The sequence below is a fragment of the Athene noctua genome, chromosome 1 (assembly GCF_965140245.1).
Source record: "Athene noctua chromosome 1, bAthNoc1.hap1.1, whole genome shotgun sequence".
Classification (NCBI taxonomy): Eukaryota; Metazoa; Chordata; class Aves; order Strigiformes; family Strigidae; genus Athene; species Athene noctua.
Window position 1 is genome coordinate 18,306,893 of NC_134037.1, and position 20,520 is coordinate 18,327,412.

Genomic DNA, 20,520 nt, shown 5'->3' on the forward strand with positions numbered 1-20,520 from the left:
TCAAAGTTTCCTGTTTTATCTCTTGCCTTATTTTCCTGGGTATTGCTGCATGGAAAAAACATCTGTGGCTAAGAAGCAGCGGTGGCAGAAACCAGCAACCCAGTGCTGGGGAAGACCTGATGGTGTGCTCTGGCGTGGAGGGCAGGAGGCTGCTGAGGCAGGAAACCGTCTGGCTGGCTGCATTCAGGTGTCAGGCGTATTTAGGATCTCACTGATGTGGCTCCATCCAAATTCACTTGTACCTGGGTTTCTGTGGTGTAGGCTCTTGGTGCTGCCAGTAGCACCCTCACTCAGAAAAGTGCACCCCAGTCCTTTCATTTCAGCTTATTGGAATGTCTATAATAAAATCAAGCTCCTAATTTTGATCATTTGGATTGTATTTGGGTGAGATGCCTAAAGTAGGCAGTGTGATAAACATGCCTTGCTCCCAAAGTGATAGGAGCTGCTGAAACAGCATACCCATATTTCCATAGTTGCATATGTTCATGCTTATACTGAAGGGCGTATGATAGTTCAAAAAATAATATATTTCTCAGTTCCCTATCTGAGAAAGTGGAAGAGATTTTAATATCTGTTCTCATTTCCTTTTGTAGGCACCCTTAATGCCAGCTAGAGCAGACCAGGGTTTTGTGGAGGTATGCTACAGCACTCAGTATAGCTGCTGTAGCTCCCTGTCTGCCTTGCTGCAGTGGCTGCTGTCAAACCTGCAACGAGGAAACCCCATTCCTCCCTCCCCATCCCCTACACTGAAGGAAACTTCACTAATATGTGAAGTGTCTCTTCACATATTACAGTTTCTAAAACATTAGTATGGATACCACTGTACAATTTAAAACCACTTTTTAGTGCCTCTCAAGAAAAAACTACTAGGAAGCTTTCTATGCTGTGACAGAAGATGGTTTGGCTGCTGTATTGTACCGACTGGTATCATCATGTTGCCTTGTTTAACACAGATTGCCTTCCAATACAGTTTATACTTCTACACATTTATATGCTTTATTGCCAAATTAGAAACAAGTAAATATAGGAAAACAAATACAAACAGCACAAAGGAGTTTTCAAGCTTTCAGATGTAGCCCTGGTTTGAACAAGTCGTGCAGCTGTGCCCAGCCCTGGAGCGGAGCTTCAAGGCTGGCTGTTGGCCATCAGCTGCTGCAGAGCCATCAATACAACTGGTGTTTTCTGGGTCCTTTATAAATCACAGCTATGGGAAGTTTGGTGATGGCATTTTGAAGCAAAAGCTTAATAGAGATCAGAGAGCTTGCCAAGAAAAAAGAAAAGAAGAAAGGAAAAGAGAGAAAAGAAAAAAGAAAAGAAAAGAGAAGAAAAGAGAAGAAAAGAAAAGAAAAGAAAAGAAAAGAAAAGAAAAGAAAAGAAAAGAAAAGAAAAGAAAAGAAAAGAAAAGAAAAGAAAAGAAAAGAAAAGAAAAGAAAAGAAAAGAAAAGAAAAGAAAAGAAAAGAAAAGAAAAGAAAAGAAAAGAAAAGAAAAGAAAAGAAAAATAACTAATTCAGAGAATGGGAAGCAGTAAAGAAGTGTCTATATGTGTGCACCTACTTGTAGTTTCACTCCTACAAGCAAAATAAGATGCATAAATCATTCTCTTCATGCTGGAAAAAAAGTGCAGCTCCAGGACTAATAGTGGTGGTGGAACCTATGACTTCAGCATTTTAGCACTATGTAGAAACACATATCCTGCTAAAATATTGACAGGAGTGACTAAGCCACGTGCATGCAACAGCTCCTACAGTTACTGCTGCTTATGGGTCTACATCATCTCATGTGGATCCAGTCTGTAGACTGTCTGTTATGGTGAGACAGCGAATTAGGTAGAAAATCACCCTGGCTCATTAAGGCAGGATTCCAGCATCTCAGCTGGAGAATATTGGATGGTGGGCAGAAGTAGCATTCAGAGAAGATAGGTGAGATTTGCATCAGGAGGAGAGCTTCAGTTCTTCTCTTCACAGCTTCCTTCGGGTGATCCAGGTGGTAAGGATGGAAACAAACCAGGCTGCTTGGAACAGGGCGCAGGTCCTTTCCAGCTCTCGGCAAAGGCCTTTCCATCATCTTAGCTGACTGGAATGTAAAAGGCAATATCCTTCTTCTAGAGAGTGACCTTCTCAGAGAGAGCACAGGACGCTGCCTTTGGGGGTTATTCTCAAAAGTGAACCTCTCCTGGAGATGGGAGCTACACCTGCTAGAGATGCAGGTTAAGGTCTCCTCACAGACTCCTCAATGTAAAACGACACCATCTTACTTCCAAACTATATAAATAAAGATGCTTATGGCATATTGTTTTTAGAAATATACTTTTTCCATCTCAAATTGTACACCAAAGAGATCATAAAGTACTAATGTGTTCTTCAAAGCTTTTGCATAATAATTCTCTTTTTTAATCTGAGGCAGTTAAATCATCTAATAAACAAATTCTTGTACTTCCAATAGATGTGTGTCTCTGCATGCCTCCCAGTTAAAAATTATGGAATCACATTAATATCATACCCTGCATTATATAGGTTAATTTGTCCTTGAATAGACCATTAAATATATATTGGTTTTAAATAATTTTATTCATACCCACTGAAGTTCTGCTGATAAACCATATATAGCAGAAACAGCTGCATAAATATTTATTAATTGAGCCCCTAAGCAAATGGCTGCAGAAATAAATCACTTGTCATGTGTCCAAATAATAAAATTGGGCTGAATTCCTAACTGATGCAATGACGCCATCTTCAAAACACCCTGTTTAGCTTGTTGTCCTTAGATAAATTTTTAGCTGCACTTGACAAAACATTTTAAAATTCTCTTGAGGTGTATGTACAGCTTTAGATCCCAGCTCTGGAAAATCTTATGGCTTGTCCTTAACAATGACCTTTCTGTAGGAATAAGGGTTTCAAATTATGTGTTTCTAAGGGTTCACTTATTTCAGCTTTCTGGTATATAAATAGCTCAGGGGCCCAGTGGAGTGCAGGTAGCTATCCCAATCATTAATGAATGAAGTATGTAATCCTGTACTATCGTCTTGATTCTTTTTCTTTATTTCAATCCCAATGTTACTTTCACACCAGCATCCCATTAAATGTATCATTGATTTATCTGGATTGCACTACAGGGACTGACAGTCGACAATCCATCACACATTTTAAATACTGTGGGCTTGTATCTGCTGCTTCAATGCTGCGCTATAAGCAGCCACTTTAAAAAATATATTTGGCTCCCCAGATTTTTTATCAGTCTAGGATTTCCACTTCTTCTAATTTTATTGATTTGCTTTGCAAGTTTGGAAGTGTTAGTATTTTTGACAGTTTCCAGTTTATAGACAGTTTTCTTGAGGCAGTCATCAAGTTGTTCTTGTAAGGAAGAAACCTGTGCCAGACTAGGTAGATTTGGAGGACTTTTATCCAAGCAGGGCTTAGAGAGAGAAACAAAAGGTATTACTCTCACGTCTGACCGGAATTAGAATTACAAACTGTTACTGTTTGAGCATATTTAATAATCCTGTTAGCAATCTGGGAGCTTGGTGTGTTTTAGCTGCCAGTGGGCACCAGGACAAACATGCCCAGCATCCCGACAGCCAGCCCTGGGGAGTCCCAGGGGCAGCTTTGCCTGGCACAGTCCTGAACACGGCTTTTCTCCAGGCCTGTGCCTGTCTCCCATATATATTCAGCCTCTGCTGATGGCTGGATCCAGACGCAATAAATCCCACAAAGTGGAGAACCGCGCTGGCCGTGAGTCAGACAGTGAGCTATGGGCTACACAGTCTCCACGTTTATTTTGCATTTCTGAATTTACCACTTGTAAAACTGCAACAGAGGACCCCAGCCAGAAAACTCTGGTCCTCTAGCACTGATCTGGATTAACCCCCAATCAAGCCCTAAAGCTGGGTTTGAGAGGCTGTTCTTTTGTATGTCTTCCAGGGACATTTATTTTTTTTGGTCAACTTTCCCTGAACCCAGGAGGAGCAGAATTGCCTTAAACGTGTGGTATGATTGACTTCAGGAGCTGCCTCAGTTGTTGTGCTTTATTTTTCAATAATACTATTCTCAAGACTTCTTCTGGAATTTGGGTAGTTTATGTATCGATCCAATGAAATGCTGCCTTTGCCAGCTATTTGTCATTTCTCGCTACTCATTGAAATATAGGAATACATTTTAGAGAAGGGGCTGGTTTTATTTTTAATTTTGGCAGTTTGGTGAATTCTTTTATTCCAGTAGCAACACAGAGCTGTGCTTGATATGTTACAGCTACCTCTAAATTTTAAGATTGGGGATGTAAAGATTCTTCTGGCTCAGCATGCAGTATCACCACATATGGAAAATATAAATGGTCACAAAAGCTTCTTGATTTAAAAGATGGGATTTATTTTCTTTTTACTAAAGCTCTCTAGTATCCTGAGTGTCATATATTTGCTAGGATGAGCCCTGCTTTGCTTCTTATTGCAATGGAGAAAGCCATGTCTGGGGATTGAAATTCTTAGGTCAATAAAAGGGTTTTCATGGTGGGATTTGTCATAGCAGGTTGAATAGAGCAGCATGAAGGTGAAGATTCACTTGTAACTGTGGAAAATGGATCCCTTTCTTTGCTTCAAAGCTTTATGCTTAGAATGACTAAAATTTTCCCTGGCAATCTTAATAACTGTTCTGTCATTAATATTATTTTGGGCAAGTTTTATGTATAGAAATAATTAATTTAATTTTTGTTCTTGGCTCAGTATGATGGACAGGACTACATCTTCCTCTGTGGATAATTCATGAACTCTGTGGCTTCTGTCCCCTTTTTTGACTGTGAAGCTTCTGAATTCCTTGCCAAGAATTTCAGTGCTTACCTAACAAAACTCATGCCAGGATCCAACAGCTTGTGTAACCTGCAAGATCCTAGCAAAAGTCATTAAGGCATGTTGCTGTTAAAGCCAATTAGGAGATATATATGCCCAAACCTATAGCTGCCTGGCTTTTGCTGCAGTGCCTTTCCAATGTGCTCTCACAATTGTGGAGTGGAAGTGACAAGGAAGGGGCTCCAGTTTTTTGCTGTCCCACCTGGCAGGATCCACCTGAAACGACATCTCCTGAGACATAGAGGAGCTCTGACCTGGGGAACACAAAAAAGGAAAAGATCCTTGGCTTTTTTCAACGCTGCCAGGCTGAAAGAGATTTTTCAGAAATCTGAGAGGCCTCACATTAACTGCTGGACTGCGGTTGGAGGTGTCCCATATAGAAAAGAAAGATCTTCCGAAAGTTCACTTAAAAACCTTGAAAATATATGATTTTAGGTAACCTAAGCATATGCTAATGCTCTCCTTCTCAATAATGCTCTTATTGCGATATGTAATACACTAGGTCTAGCAGATGTGAAAAGGCAAGGCCAGCAAAGCATCTAACTAAACCACTGAAGATGTGAGGCTTTTAGTTGTTCTGAGAATCAAACTGTTCTAAAAGAAATGTGCAATCTTTTATAGTATATCTTTTAATCTGTAATCTTTTAGAGTACAGCTAAATCATCTAGTAATATTCAGATTTTTTATGAAATCCCTAATGAAAAGTGAAATCTATATAAGCAAAACATATATAATATATATACACACACCATAAAATGCTCCATTTTAGCCAAGAGCAATACCGTAGATATGTCTCTTTCTGTATATGTGTCAAGGTTAAGAGTTGCCATGCAAGGTGGCTATTTAAGAAGCATGACTATAAAAAACTCCTTGAGTCTATGGAGGACAGTATGTTTAGTGCACAAAAATAAATACTCATGTAAAATTGATTGGGAAAAAAATTAAAACAGGATAATTATAGTTATAAATCCACTGGAACAGTGGGATGTGAACAGCACGGTTTGATTAGATGATTTGCAAGTTGATTAGTGATCCTTATCTTTTCCTCCAGCATCTAATTGCCCCTGTTGGTCTTACTTGGCCTGATGAGTGATCGCAAGGCACAATTTATCACCTAATCATGCAGGCAGGTGCTCGGAGAGAAAACCACATCACTGCAATGGAAATCCAAACTCTTCTCAAAGCTCTCTTTACAAGGGATTTTCACCATGCCAGGGGGATTTGGTCCAGGTTGACTTTATTTCCCAAGACTGTGGTATATGCCAAACAGTTTTTCCATCTTCTCAGTCTAGTAGCTGTGGCTGACTTGCAGTCAGCAAATTATTGCAGGGTCTTGGGGGTTTGCTCCTCATGTGTAAACCTACTCCTGGAAACTAAATTTTTTGTGCAGTAGTGCCCAGTCCTCTGGGCTCCTGCATCTTTGCTGATGGCAGAGGATGGTGATCCACCCCACTTTTTCCTGCAACCTAAACAGACCTCCCAGCACCAGTGGGCCCTATTTCATGGGGATGAGGAAGGCTGGTGGCAGCCCCTTTTTGCATCCTCTTTCCCTTGGTTTCCTTAGGAAAAAGCAATAAACCAAGGGAAAGAGGATGCAAAATAAAGAACCTATTTTTTCATGCTCTGGAGTTATTTTGACCCTCTTCTATGCACAGAAATGACCCCTAATGGCAAGGGGAATCACTGTTTCTATAACTGAGTGTGAACCAGCATGAAGACCTGTACAGCATACATACATGTGTGTGTTTATACTCACTTCTAGCAGGCAAATCAATAACTGCTGCTAATCACAGCAGACACAGGAAAATATTTCACTTAAGCTTTCTAACTGAATATGGGAACTACAGCCACACAGTCCAGCACCTGGGTGATGCTACTGAAACACATTTTGTCTCCTAGCAACAGGTTGGGCTTGGGTGACAAATGCACAGGGTAGAAAAATAAAACTAAATCAAGAGCAGAGAGAGTTTTGCTGGAATTTCACATCAGCGTTATACACACATCCAAGGGGAAAATTCAAGCATCAACAAAATATCAAATATCAAATTTAGGTTTAACTCCAGCCATCAGTAATGTTCAGCAGTTATTGGTAAGTCACAGTCATGTGTTGCATTTCTGTATGTCACCTCAGAGGCAGGACGATCCCTCCAAAGACAGTTGACTGGGGTGTATTTGAGAGCATCTGTGCTGTGTGTCTGACCCACCTCCTTGGACTCCCACCTTCATCCAACACCTTCATCTTTGCAATCCAGCAATCAATAGGGGTCACTGATTGCATAAAAATGCAATCCAAACCTTGGGACTTCTGGTGATGTAACTGTTTGTGAAGAGTTCAGCGGGTATTCATGGCATGAATCAGTGCAATCATACGTACCTGGTAAGCATTTTTGTAGGAAGGTCTCCACCCACAGCAACACTTTGCTGGGACTGAGCTCACCACCACCAGTTTCAAAAGGCAGACTGCAAAAGCATTTCAGAGACAGGATTGAGACACTCAGTCCTTTTAAAAATAATTGAAACTCTAGGTGTTTGACTTTTATAGCCTTGCTTACCTCCCGTGAACTACTTCAAGAAAAAGTCAGCAGCACCACACAGGATGAAATACAGCATAAAGCCGGTCTTTCATACAAAATATTTCTCAGGGAGGTTCATCTAACTTAACTTTAGACATCCAAAATCTGTTGTCTAAGTTTAAGGTAAGTCCCAGACACAGGTCATTCATCTCATTTTAAAATAGGAAGTCATGGTGTCCTCTTTCTTTTCACTGACTATAAAAGAAATCTAAGGTTGCTAACACCAAGTTTACCTTTTTTTCATCATAGATACCTGGCTTAAAGGTAGCAGTGGTCAGCTAATCCTCTCAGATCTTTTGCTCTCAATGGATTACTTCCAAATTTATAGCAAAACAAACAAACAAACAAAAGTTAATGCATGACCCCGTCCTTAAAAGTCCATCATTTTCTTATTGTAATCCTCAAAGCCCTCCAGCTTTTTCTGAACTGTATTCTGATTCGTCTGCCTTGTCAGTGGCAAATGACACTAACATTGGCATGCTTTTTTTGTCAAGCTCACTAATAAAAACAGTAAATTGATTCCAAGAACATTTCTTTAGTAGCTTCCTAAATAGTTGTTTTCTACTCCAATAAATTATTTAGCTACCATTTCCACTTTAGCCAGTTCTTCACCTGCCTTGGATATGTTCCTCATATAGTTGTTTCTAAAGTGACATCATATGAAATGCTTTACTGAAAACAAGATGAGAAAAAAATTGGGGATTTTTCCTGCTGAGAATCAATTAAGCTTATCAGAGAAAGATGGCAGGGTAGTGTTGTGTGACCTACCTTGGATTAAGCTGTGCTAAACTATACTTTCTTTTGTCTATCTCTGTTGACTGTTGAAATAAAACTAACATTTCAAGTTTAGCTAGATCAAAATTTTCATGATTTCTAAAATATAGAAGCTACTCTTGTTCTTCTCTTAGCATCCATTCCTGAGTTAACAAATCAATTTACTAGTTTTGGCAGGTTTCTGTGTTGGTTCTTCCAGGGTTTTGGATAGAGATGGGACTGCTGCCTTCATCTGAAAATATTCAGCCCTTACATATATTTGTCTCTGCTCCAGATGCTCTCTCATTCCCATGAGTCACATTGTCTTTGCCCCACATGTCACTGTGCTTACTAAAAACTGAAACGAAGTTTTCATTTCATTTTTGGCCCTCGCTTATGTTATCTTTAACCCCCACCCCCAATCTTTACTGCATAGCAGACTCAAATTCCTCTTTTTTGCTCTAGATTTGTTTATATGACTAAAGAACATTTTACAACGTGTTTTTAATTTCCTTTGCAAGGTCTAACGCAGCCCAGCTTTTAGCAGATCTCACTTTCTCCCCACACTTTCTGATCTGCAAGATGCAATTTTCCATGTTCGTCAGCCCCTTTTTTTCCATTTCTTGCAGGCCCTTTGCCTACTCCTCATATCCTTTTCAAGGTGGATTGTCATCAGTTGGGTCTGGAGTTCTTCTCCTTCCTGAAATGCAGACTCAATTATGTATTTTTGACTTCAGGAATCTTCTTTGCAGTCAAGTCTCCAAGTTCCTCAGTTTAGTTGACTTCACTGCTTTCAGATTAAAAAAAAAAACAATCATGAGAACCCAGAAAAAAAACAGATTTATCTTTCCATTCAGTCTAATCAAAATCCTCTATGAGATCTGCTTGATCAGGGCTATTTTCTACAGCCACATCTTCACTATGTCTGAATTAGCACTACTTCCTGCAGGCTCAATAAATATCTTGATGAAAAAAAAAAGTCTGTCAGCAGTCCAGGTTCAGGAACATCTGAGCTCTGTCATCACCCGTAGCCTCAGTTTTATTGTTGATATCATTCTGCTCTAATCTATTTCTAGGAACAAGAGGTTTCCCACAGGTCCCGTTGACTGTCTGATACTATTCCACTGTTCCATAGCCACAGTCAGATTTTATCTAGAGGATCTTTAGTGGATGTATGCTACTGCTGTAATAACATGTAGTTTTACAGTGCTTTTGAAGAAGGCAACGGACCTTGATTAATTTTATTGTATCATGCTTTTCCTTTTTTTTACACACTGCCACATCAGCAGTGTACAGTGCTTTTCTGTCACCCCTACCTCCACATCTGTCCTGAATACTGCCTTCCTCTCAATGATTGTGCTTCAGTCAGAAGGGACACCCCACCATGTTTCTGCCAACCTTGTAAACGCGTGGTTGTAGGTCCTACACCAGAATATTTGGCTCCTACATGTCACTGCACAGACTCGTTACGCAGTGGCCAAGCAATCAGCTCTTGTGCCCCGGCCTCTCTCACTTTCCTAGCTAGTGAAGTTGTTCCACTGCCTTTTGCTTACCTGGCCACCCATCTTGTGAATATAACTGTGTTTTTTCCTTGCTTTGCAGATTCCTATCTTGGCTGTGCTGGTTTTTATTTCTTCCTCGCTTATATCATTTTGTGTTTCCTAAGTATTAACCTAGGGTGAGATAACTGATAACTTGTGTCTGTTCTAACCTTAACCTCAGCACTTTGATACTCTCTATAGAAATGCAGTTCAGCCACTGAAGACGATTTTCCTCCTGTGAAAGCTTTCCAGTGATTGAATGCACTGAAACCATCCTTTTTAGCTCTGTCCTTGAGCTATTTGTTGGTTTTGTTAGCTTGAAATGCTTTTGCCTTTTCTTGGTAGGAACTCTGAGAACTGAACTGCAGATCACTTAAGTCTTCACCTCTTTAGCAGACAGAAGTCACTTCACAAAAACCATCACTGGCTGATTTTTCCCCTCCTACTCTTCTCTTGTAGCATGAAGAAATCTAAAAATGCCTGTACGTATTATTTTCACCAGAGCAGCAAACAAATAAAAACAAGATTCAAAAAAAGGTGCAAATTGAAACCAATCTCTATCATTCTTAAAACATTTTTTTCTCTATTTCCAAAACTTTGCACATGCAATCTTATGTAGCTGCTTTGTGTTACTGATAACTTCTCATCTGACATTCTACATCAAAGGAGTTGCTCCCTTGTATGGTTGTTAATGTGACATATACTCTTAAAATGTTAAAGAGATGAAACTTATACTTTAAATGTCTGCCTAAAATGGCATGTACTTCATTAAATATATATTTGGAAATGAGGAGGTTGCTCTAAATGAGTATATATTGTCAAATATTTAAGATGGAATCAATACAGTCAGTCTTCCTAAGTTTCATATTAAGCAATAAAAAATATTAAATGAACAGTTTGTAGTACAGTTTCCTACACAAGGCTTTCCAAGAGTCAGCACTTAGTGCTTTCTTTGATACACATACATTAATTTAATATGTATGCTTTGCCTAAGAACATGAATAAGTCATTCCTTTTAATGTTTTCATTTGCATGTTTAATTTGAGTATGGGAATCAGTGGAAATGCACTTAAATGCTTATGCTAGTTTATTTTCTTTGTTTTGAAATTTGGTGCGTGCAGCATGGGCAAGAAAGAAGTAATGTAGGTAGAAGCAGAATTGATGGGAAAGTAGGTTATAATTTACTCACACGTTGTCCATATAGTGGACAAGCGATCAGATCTGCAGGGAAGCCAGTATTTTCTAATTCATTTTAGTGGGATTTTAAAATAATGTTGACATGATCAGAACCAATTTCTACAAAAACATGAGTTAATTAACTAAATTTCCTAAATGTATAGTTCCTGGCCCAACCCTGCTATAAGGACTGTCATGCCTACTTCCACACAAGTTCAGAAAGTCACACCATTCATGGAGGCAGAACTGAAGCTTTTGTGAGCATCTGTGAGCATTTTGTCCTTCAATTACAAGATCATGATTTTCTTTTTCAAAAATTCTCTGGAAATGCCCACTCTACAGGAACATCAGGACTTCTTTAAAAACTAATTGAAGAAGCCGCAGAATTTTTATAGTAATTTCTGTAGAACATTTCTGGAGTTGGTATTTTTGAACAACTGTGTTATAACAGGTTGTGTTAGAAGAAATTCTAAAACATGATCAGAAGCCATAAGAAAGACCTATCTTCTTTTATGATATCAAAGAAGGTTTGTAGATGGGCAGATTATGGGAAAAAGAAGGGAGGGGGTGCTATTATTTCTGTGGCAGCACCTCAGGGATGTTTTACTGCATTTTACCCAAAGAGCTTCACAGACCTCTTACAAGAGATGTGATGCTGCCCTGTGCAGGTCCCCATGTCTCACATGAAAGTCTCCTAGATGCGGTCTGGCAAAGAGGGAATTCGTGTGCCAGGGGCTCCTAAGCATGCTGCAGTGTCACTGAACCCAGCAAGGCATGCTGTGACTGTCTTTGTTAGAGGGCAGAGCTGGGGCTCACAGCTTCCCCTTGAAGAAAAGAGATTCCCCCACTGCCCAACTCCTACGAGACAGAAGCTACGAATGCTGTCACACCCTCCCTTTGCCCTTGTGGGAGCTAGAGCTCTTCGTGCTGACCCCAACCCTACAAATATTCTTCCTTGCTCTGTAGTCTGAGACATCTTTATTTTTGGTCATTCCCTTCTCCCCTCCTCACCCAGGGGACCTGGGCTTCCTCTCCACTCCAAACCCCCCCATCATGCTCCTCCCTGCCCCTCTCTTCCTGCAAGGGATCGAGTTCCCCCTGAGCAACCCTTTCCCAGCTCCTCTGCCTCTCCTACACATCTCCTAGCACATGCCTCAAAACTCTTCTGTCCAAAATGAGACCTTAGCAGCTACCATCACCTTCAGTCTGCAGGAAGCCAACTTCTTGCCCCAGAATGAAGTTATCAGTGAAATCTCACTTCAGATTTTCAGGGGATTTATTTTTGTGGTCCCTGAATGGCAGCTGCAGGCTGAGATCTGATATCCCCAGGCCTGCATCTTGACAAACTTTTTCTACAGCAGCCAGAGAAGCCACCTCATGTACCATGGGGTAACAGGTAACTTCTTGCTTGAGCCAAAGAGGGATAACAGGAAAGGGACAAAGTTAGGGAAGTCCAGAAGGTCTCACAATTACTCAGTTTTAGGCTATGTACTTGCAGATGGTTTTACACATTTGTTTCATACCTGTTTGACAGTTAAAATGGACTCAGACTTTATAGACATCCCTGAAGAAGTGAAAGTTGAATGGAGATGTAAATGCTATGTAGGAAAAGGCTTCCTTTGGATCTTTTGTCTTTCTCATTTAATCAATGAGTTCAGTGATGTAGAACTGCTTATGTACCACCAAATTTGTGGGCCTTCAGGTTTTTAAGTCTCATTTCTTTCTTGTAAAATACAATCCAAAAGGCTTATATTTTCCCTGTTACATTTAATAGCATAGCACCATTTCCTTATGATTTTGGGAAAATCTATAAATGTTTTGGGTTTTTTGTTCTGCTGGACACGTGAACCCAAATATTGAAAAGCAAATCATGATTTATTGCATAACATTGAACTTTCTCCTCTTCTGGAAGTGAATGCTCCTGCCATTGCACTGAAGAAACAGCTGCAGAATCCCAGCTCACCTGCTTGCTGCTACTTATTAAATAATGTTTCATACTGCAGAAGAACTCAGACTGGATCATGTCCTCATTTTTTCCCCATAAATAAATATACAAAAATAAAGAAACAAAATCAACAATATTTTTACTGGAGACTAAACTGTAAAATAACATATAACAGATCACATTTTCCTATAAAGTACAAAATGCTTGGAACACAATTCAGTCTAAAGTGACAAGCTGAAGGTCATCTTTTACAGCACTGGAAGATTTTATAAATTTAACAGTGGGTCACTGGTATGAGGGACTAAGTGAGCGCCACATATAGACGAGTGCCAGTTGTGGAGGAATTACATGCTGCAGAACCGCTCTGCCCCTCCTGTTCATAACCTTCCAGGTTTCTCCCTGTCTGCAGCCCAGCTGCTAAGAAATGATACAGAGTGGCTCCACACCCCCTGTGGAGGGACTTCTCTGCTTCTTGGACCTTGCAAATGTTCACAAGTCTGTATGTGCTTCAGCAAGTACACAACACAATCAAATATCAAGTGTTTCACACTCCACCTCAAGACTTGGTTACTGCTCAAAACTCAACTCATGTGTTATACAGTGAGAAATCTGTCACTGGTGAGCAGGGACTGTGCTCTCATTGCTCGCCTCTTAATGCATCCAGGTATCTACTGTCCCTCCTGGAGAGCTTACTTGCTGAAAATATGGAAAGAGCTATTTCTCACCCCCAATCCTACATGCTTTGGCATGCAAAACTCATTAGAAGCTTTGGCGCTTACAAGCTGGGGTATGATGCATTTCACTTGTTTTTAACCAGCTAAAATAGTGAAAGATTCATCTCCTTGCTTAGATGGAGTTTCAGGACAGGGCAAATGCTCCCTCTGGAGGTGCTCGTCTCTGCAGTGTGCACAGAGGCAGCCCAGGGCACGCACACTCTGCCACTTGCAGAATCCACCAAAAATTCCCAGAAATTCTCTGAGTGAGGAGAATGACCAGGAGAGGAGTGGAAAGGTTTCTAAACCCACCAGCCTGTTTTGATTGCAACGTATAGTGGCAGAGACCTCAAAGATATACAAGTCCCTACTACAAGTCCTTACTTGTAGTCCTTCAGCATGGGAGGACTTGCAGAAGACATGGGACGTGGTCACAATTGAGGGGTACAGACATTAAAGACCCGAAGCTGCAGGAAGAGGGGTTTCACCTGCACTGTTGCTCACTGAACGTGTTTTGAAGACGATGCCAACCCGCGTGTTTCTCAGCCAGGTTGAGTGCCCGTACTTCTCCTTGCATATCACACCATCTGCCCAGCAGCGTCCGTGCTGGATACAGTGAATTACAGCACTTCTATCCCAGTTTTGGCATGAATTAACCTATCTTGCTACAGGCACACAGAAAAATGCAGTCCCAGGTGTATGGAAAATCAGCCCTGTTGATTTTTGCACAATCAGAGGTGAAAAGCCTGGCTGAAAAGCCAAACCAGACTTGGCCCAATGTTAATATGGGACAGAAAGATCATAAGCACATTGGGCATGTCCATGTCTGTACTTGTGTGACCAGACACCTCATAACCAAGAAAGCATATGTCGTGCTGAAGAGAAACTAATCCTAACAAACACAACATTTAAAGACAGAGAGAAATAAATAAGATGAAAGTGTGTTTCCACCCGCTACAGCTCTCTTGTGGTTTACAAAATTAGCCTAAAGCACTTTCCAAAATTATTTTCAACACTCCTGAACATTTGCAAATTATTTGTTTGGTTTGGGGTTGTTTGTTTGTTTGGTTTTTTTAATTTAGACAAAAAAATTACATCTTTTCTTCTGGATTTTTTGAAATGTGAAAAACAGGAAAATCTTTCTGCTTAGTAGTGCATGACATTGTGGACTGCAGTTCTCCCTCTTCCTAAATGGTGCCTGTTCTTTCACTGGGGGCTGATGGGGCCCAACTAGCCCATGCAGTATCACTCTTCAGGTCATCTGGAGATGTTGTGACAGCATCTAGCACAACAGAAAAGTAAAATCCTGGCTATTTCCAATGTAAATTCTCTACCTCTAGAAAAGAAAGATAAAACCTGTGTAAAAGCACCTTTGCCTTGCTATAGATCACTGTGAGGGTTGGTATTACACACAAAAGATTGCATTATTTTTGGCTACTCTTTTATCACAGGTTTGTCTGCTTTCTTATTATTGGGACTGGCTTTTCCCTTATCTGCAGTTTTTCTCAGCTGTGTGTGTAGACATCAGCCATCAGTCTGTCACCCACAGTGCGTCAATACTGCTCTGTCTGACAGAGACAGCAGGACAGAGCTCATAATTAAACCTGGAAACATTACATCTAGAAAAGGATTCATAATAAATATTCTAGTGACCATGTTGGTCCTCTTAATTAATCATCAGCAATAGTATTTGATTATTTATGTTACACATGTCTATTGTTTATCATTGTATTATTAATATCAATAATATTATTAATATTATATTTATGTTATATATTTCAATATTTTCTCCTTTGGGGGAATTTAAAAGGTCTGTGTTAAAGATGCATCAAAGTAGGCAGCTGGGCCAGGAGCAAACATCAATCTGAAAGTCTCTGTGGATTGGTCCAAGGAAATCAAAGCACCTCCAGGGCATGGCTCATCCCCTTGCACAAGTGTTTTGCCACCACCTCAGACAAAGCAGCCTCGGAGATTCATTGACCAAGGGAGCAATGTGAGAAAGCTCTAGGTCAGAAATACCTTTGAAGCTGAAAACTCTGTGCCTTATTTTCATGTCTGGTCAATTCGTGTTTGTCCCAGAAGTGAAAGGGAAATGTGTTGGTCGCTTTTGGGATGGAGGATTTGGGCAGAGGGATGATAAGGCTGGTTTTAGCCTGGGTTTTATTACTGACCTGGAGATGGCTGGGTGCTCAGCGCTGGTTTTCATGCAGATCAACCTATGCCAGGCTTCCTCACAGCTGCTGGATGCCAGCAGTTACCCCTGTACCTGGGGTACACACCAGCCACTCTTAGGTTTTTTTATTACCAGCATAAGGATATTTGTCAGGAGATAAATTGGTCTTTTTATAGTCAGGCCTGGAGTTTCCATGGTGAAATTAGCCAATAGGAGTTTCCTCTGCAAAGCAGAGCATATCCTTTACTGGCAAAAACACGTTACTCCCTTGGTTGTGAGGAAGTGTCATTGTCCAAGATCTATTCTGGTTTTTAAGGGCTCTGTATCCTCAAATAAATATTTTTAACCTTAAAGGAGTATTTATACTGTCCAGTGAAAACAGTTTGTTGGGTTATTTTTAGTACTGCTTGTGTGTTTGTTATATCTTTGCATCACTTTTTCCCTATTGATCTTTTTTTACAAATGTTTAATAGAAAATGAAAGCAAAGGTAATAAAGTAATTCCTGGAATTAATCCACTGATGAGGCCAAAGTAACATGGGATTAATTTGATCTGTCACAGTCAATGTGTATCCTAACCAACAGGAATCGTTTTGATGATACAATATTTTCTAAAAGTTTTGGAAGACTTTGAAGGTGTCTGGAGCCAGCGTGTGGGCTGGAACAGCTCTTAGTACTAGGCATTGAGCAGAAAATCACCTCTTGTCCTTCTGATAATTGATGTGCTCGGCTAGAAAATGAAAAGTAATCTTATTTTGAACTAGGCACCTTGAAGCGGGAATTAATAAAAAGCTGATTATGAAAACATATGCAAAAGCTCTGGTGTTGGAACAAAGCTCAGTTCATGGCCTAACCCTAAACTCAACCGTGGTGAATGAGGACCAGCTCCATTAAAACCCACAGGGTTACAACATTATAAGCCTAGTGCAAAACCACAGTCACAACCAAAAGGCATCAGGGGATTATACATGTAATAAGTTAAAGATTTTTTGTTTTTTTCCCTTAGGCCTGGTTATCTTAATAAATTGGAATTTTGCTGATGCTGAGTATCTAAGGCCATGTTTTTTTCTCACTGCCTGCTGAAGTCAGCATGAATGAAATGCCTGTATTTTGATATTTTGCAGTATCGGGGCCTTACGGTGATTATCTGCTCCAGCATCCTCATCTTTTTTTCCCTGGTGCTTCCCCAAGGGAGCAAAGTGACTGTGATGGGTGTATTTTACATTGCTAACAGTCAGTTAGAGATACCTTCTACCCCCTGACAGAACAGCTCTGATTCTGCCAGGAATAATGAGAATTAATGACTCATCTGCTAATTACGCTTTTGTTGTATATGTTTGTGCTTTTTATTCTGTTAGGAACTGAGCACCCTTGACTCTTACTGATGGCAAGGCGCGAAGAACCCTTGAAATCAGGATACTGGATGATGTGTAAGCACGGGCATAAAAACATGCTGGAGTCATGACACATTGATCTCATCTGCGTTGCTGAGGTCTCCAGGGCAAATCTCTTCTGCAAAGGGAGGTTTGCTTCTGGCAGTTTAGAAATATCCCTCTAAAATACATCCATGGTTGTGACAAAGCCATTCTTTGACATGTTTATTTAAATGTAGGGAATGAAGGGAATGTTTAGATAAAATCATTCAGATTGGAAATTCCAAACATTCTGTTCAAAGCATATGGATAATAAATCTTATACCCTTTTCTTTTAAAACAAGAGAGTCACCAAAACAAAATGCATGTGGTATAGAATATGATCTTGAATATGTATATCTACATTGATCAAAAGGTTGGGCTAAAAAGCATCAAAACGCAACTTTTCATGAAACACAACAGATTAACATCTGTAGAGGCATACAGATGCTTCCAGAAAGAAAGACGGTGCGAAACTCCCCCGTGGCATCTTTGGAAATAGGCTTCAACCTTATCTAATACTGTAAACCCAAACACCAACTCCAAACTACGACACCAGATTTTGGTTTTGATTTGAACTCTGAGACTTAATGTCCTGATTCCTATGTGCAATATTAATGATGGTATCAAGCACTGGGATGGTTTTATTGTCACTTTACGGTCTTTTATGTGACTTTAGGGTCACCTTGCTCCCAGGAAACAAAACTATAAGTAACAGCAGGTTGTTCCAAATAAGTGCCATATAAAAACCTTAATGATGCTGTGCATTTTGATTAGTTTTTTTTAGTTTTACATATATTTGAGAGTCCATGGCATGTAATGGCACCAAGAGGAAAAGCATGGGGTCAGAGGGTGCCAACAGCACCACTACCAGCACTCCGCTGTCCCTCACTGTCTGTGGCCCACAGTTAACTCAATTAACCTCTCTGTTTCAGCTTCTTCAGAATAATTACTCTTAGCCCACAGGGGTGTTGAAACAGATTAATTAGCTAAGGTTTGTAGAGACCTTTGAAGATGTCAAGCACTGTAAATGCTGCTTGTTATGAATGTATATTATTGCACAGTGTATGCATGGCAGGATTATGGAGTATCTGATATTGTGCAATTAGAGAGGAAAAAGAAACAAGGAACATCCTTAGGGATCCTGACTGGTGTGTATTTCTGAACACAATTCTTTCCCCATCTCAATGTTATATTCCATTTAAATATCTTTCTCAGGGCCCTAATGATTTGCTGTGAAGTTATCAGATATCCCTATGCAAATTCTAAGAAAAGGTATCATTTGGAATTTAGTATTTCCATTAATTCCTTGGTTTTTTAACTACAGAGGCCACAGCTGCCAAACCCATAGTACCTTTTAGCCAAAATCAGCTAGCTTTTACTTTTAGCTGTATTGGTTTCTTAATCCAGGGGTCAGCACGTCCACACAGGTGCTAGTCCCAGGATGAAATAGGAATATACCTTGGCAGGGGTCAGGGCTCAGCTCAGGGCTTTGAATTCAAGTATGTTTATCCTCACACCATCCTTGGAATAAAAGAAAGTACAGTTATCGTTAACCAAATAAATGGGACCAATCACAAAGTACCACCACTACACATTAAAGTGGTAGAAATTGGGTTTGGTGACTTCAGTCTGCTTGAAAGTCACCCAACTCCTTCAGTAGTGGTGGCAACATACAATTTCCTTCCTCCCTGATCAGCATAGTTTGGAAATCCCTGTAACCCTCCCTCTCTTCCCTCTGGTTATTAAGCAAACCTTGCCCAAGCACTACAGTCTCTCTGTGAATGCAGAGATTCCCTTCCCCTGAACAATTTCACTTTTATCTCTTTTTGTAACACCTTTTAGAGATGAAGCAGAACAGACTAAAACATGTTCCCACCCCAAAACATGCACTGTTTTCCATGTAATAGCTCAGCCTTCTGTCACTCATTGTGTGAAAAAGGTGAATTCACTGGTAATGTGAAATATTATTTATAGCATTTGTGAATTATTATTTTGATTATGAATCATAAAATAGTGTAATACTATAAATGTAAGCAATTTATTTATTACTGTTATAAACGGTGTAAATCCAAATTTTCTCAAGCTATTATAAACCTGATGACACTATAACAAGGGCAAAACTTGAAGATTTTCTATCATCACCCACATTGTGATGTCTTTGATGTTGGTTATACACTGTTCAATCTGATGTCAGACCACTGTTATTGAAATCATAACAAGACCCTCCTCATTACTCCTCTCCCACTGCTAACCAAGGGCAACAGTGCCCATGTCCTTCAGAGAGCTGGGCAGCATCGCTGCCTTCACTCATGTCTTGCTGGAAATCATTCATTCTCTGTGATCTTCATGTGCTCCCCTGGGATAAATTACACTTTTTTATTTGTTGTGATTCCTCTTGCTGGAATTTGGCCATATCTTCTCCATTTCCTCTCCTCAGCTTGCAAAAGAACTCAGTTTGTGTCTTCTGCTGCACTGAGAATATTTTTAGCACTTAAAAACTAAGCCTGATAGGGCTGATCTGGTGGTATAGTGGCTGATTTTGCCTCTGGGCAGTTTTTCCTTGCCAGAAGGATGGTCCCAAATGGGGAAGCTCTCGCAGATGACACTGACCCCCCTGTGCCAACTTCCTATCCCTGGTACATCTGATGGGAGCGTGCTTCAACAAAACAATAGGTGAGAGGCTGGGCCTTGCCAGGCATCACTGCCCACTCCGGGGACCTGCTCCCCCACACAACCTGAAAAGCAGAAACCACTACCTCATTAGAAACAAGGCTGTGGAAGTTCGCACACTGTTAAAGAGGGGGAAAATGTTCTGCTTGAATGAAGATGATTTTCTGTGCCAAAACTCCATGTACTCATAAGCTTTTCCTGTCCATTCAGCTTTTTTTAACTTCTCCTTGAATTTCTGCACCAGGTGGTGCCCAAACTTGAGCAGGCTGGATGGTTCAGACAGGCTGCCTTTCCAACAAGGAAATTACTGTTCGTAGTAAAACCAGTTAATGAACCTAAAATACTTCAATTTGCTGCCGCACTGTGAGCCACAGATCCCATGCAGGAAGATGCCTATACTCCATGTTCTGCGAGAAGGGGCAGCTGCACAAGATACAACTCAACTACAAAAGAATTTTATTCTTACTACATCTCTTCAGTCCATTTACAGTTTAACTGTATAAGGGCCAGAGAGGAAAAGATATGTGAGTGATGCTGAGTGTAATTTTACTTATCCCAACTACAAATTATTTATAAAGCACAGAGATAATTTGATTACTCCCCTCTTTCTTCTTCGTAGCACTCAGCCTCTCAGAGAGTCGATTTGTTAAGATGACTCCTTTCTCTTTGACTCCAGAGGAGTCAGGATGCACAAATAAATAAGCCACTATGAATGTTTGCAGCACAC